This window comes from Mandrillus leucophaeus, unplaced genomic scaffold, assembly GCF_000951045.1.
Source record: "Mandrillus leucophaeus isolate KB7577 unplaced genomic scaffold, Mleu.le_1.0 Scaffold1661, whole genome shotgun sequence".
NCBI lineage: Eukaryota > Metazoa > Chordata > Mammalia > Primates > Cercopithecidae > Mandrillus > Mandrillus leucophaeus.
This window is the reverse complement of record NW_012101656.1, coordinates 30,569-32,917: the sequence shown is the minus strand read 5'-3', so window position 1 is coordinate 32,917 and position 2,349 is coordinate 30,569. Positions and strand designations below refer to the sequence as shown.

The window sequence follows — 2,349 nt, the reverse complement described above, 5'->3', positions numbered from 1 at the left end:
CTGTAATCCCAGATACTCGAGAGGCTGAGGAAGGAGAATCACTTGAGCCTGGGAGGCGGAGGTTGCAGTGAGCCAAGATCACACCACTGCACTCTAGCCTGGGCAACAAGACCTAGATTCCATCTCAAAAAAGTAAAAATTAATAGAGTTCTCACTCATAAGTAGGGATTGAATGATGAGAACACATGGACACAGAGACGAGAACATCACACACTGGGGCCTGTCGGGGGTGAGGGGAAAGGGGAGGGAGGGCATTAGGACAAATACCTAATGCATATGGGGCTTAAAATCTAGATGACAGGTTGATAGGTGCAGCAAACCACCCCATGCCACATGCATAACTATGTAACAAACGTGCACCTTCTGCATATTTATCCCAAAATTTAAAAGTAACATGAAAAAAAATTAATAGAGGCTCAAAAACAGTCAGTCACTGATATAAAATGTATTTTCTTAATGGAAAGAAAATGATGCAGCAGAAAGCACAAAAGGGAAATCTAAAATTTGTTTTTCTTGTCTGACAACTATTAACAACTAATTAGTTTTTAAACATTTTAAACTTGACATAGTCCTACAAGTTACACCAACAAGGTCTGCACTTAGCCAGGCATGGTGACTCATGCCTGTAATCCTAGCAATTTGGGAGGCCGAGGTGGGTGGATCACCAGAGGGTTCAGGAGTTCGAGACCAGCCTGGCCAAAATGGTGAAACCCTGTCACTATGAAAAAACACAAAAAATTAGCCGGGTGTGGTGGTAGGCACCTTTAATCCCAGCTACTCCAGAGCCTGAGGCAGGAGAATCACTTTAACCCGGGAGGCGGAGGGTGCGGTGAGCCGAGAAGGTGCTGTTGCACTCCAGGTTGACAAGAGCAAAACACTGTCTCAAAAAAAAAAAAAAAAAAAGGTTTACATTTATGGATTGAGAAAAGTAATTTCAGTCCACAAGTTACAGAATTAGAGACCAGAAATAATACTTACAGTTCCACATAATTGGCAACAGCTCCCCTTATCTCCCAGAAAATATTTTTATCAGAGAAGCTACAAATACTTAAAGCAATTGTCAGCAAATGACTAATTTTTCCTGAAGACATGGCAATTAGAATGAACAACACTGAGTGCAATAGTACCACTGCACAACAGGTCCTTAACTATGATTTTTTTTTTTTTTATTCCGTAGCCACACCAGTGGAGGATTTAAAAACAACACAGCTATCACGGCCCCATATTGGAATCTCATGTCCAATAGCAAGCCTGATTTCCAGAGGCCCTGGCCAAAGACAAATAGGAATATTTTTTGTATTACAGCTGAAAGATGAAGAGAAAATTATGATATACCATTTCATAAAATGGTAAAAAGGCTTTGTACCTGCTTATAATAAAACACCTCTGGTTCAGGATGTTGGCATCCAGGCTGAAGAGTGCAGAATATAAGATCCCAGGAAGAGACACCACCACTAATGGAAGGTTATAATTTATATATATGTCACACACCTTTGAGAAGGAAAGACAACATCAGTATATAGACTATTCCCCAGAACTTCTCAACCAAGTTCACCCAAAGAATCATCAGTATAAGATAATAATGTAACATTAGCTTTGGACATGCCTGACTCCTAAATAAACAGGTAACTGTAAGCTTGCTTAACATAGATTTCACCAAATATCAGTCATACTACAGAGGGTAATTTCTAAAAGACCATTACTTAAATCTTTCATTTCTTCTAGGGAAAGGTCTTACAGTTAGGGGGACAGGGTAAAGGAAGGAAGGATTCCTTTCTCCTTAAGTTCCGTAATACTTATTTATCATATGAGTTAGCCGTCAGCCTAGAAAACAAAGGAGCATGTTTCTAAGCAAATGCGTAACACAAGACAACTAGGTATTAGTAGAGGAAGCTGGGAAAAAGTGAGACTATCATGGATACTTCATGGCTATTAAGTTGCTGCAAAAGTAACTGCAGTTTTTGCCATTGAAAACAATAACAAAAACCACAATTACTTTTGCATCAACCTATAATTCTGTCCAGGTTATACACTGTAACACAATAAAAGGGTACTAGGTACCAAGAGATGTAAGGCAGTTGAAAGGTAGACATGGAGATCCGAAGAAACAACAAGAAATTTTTGGTTTCCACCAGGAGTTAGGAATGGAAGGAACAAAAAATAAGGCAAACAACAGATTTCTGTCTAGGACCAGTGTTAACACAGGGTAATGTTGTGGTGCCTGGACCTTAAAAAAAAAAAAAAAAAAAGCATTTGTTTTTCCATGTGGTTTATGAAAGTCAATTGTTCTGGTGAGAAAATAATCATGAACTTCAAAATGTGAGGTTATTTTAATAATGTTAATGAGAT

The 2,349-nt window shown here is 38.8% G+C and overlaps 1 pseudogene; it reads right to left on the bottom strand.

The window, feature by feature from the left end:
* The window catches only part of LOC105536964, a 47,323-nt pseudogene that overhangs the window by 32,571 nt on the left and 12,403 nt on the right, over positions 1–2,349 (bottom strand).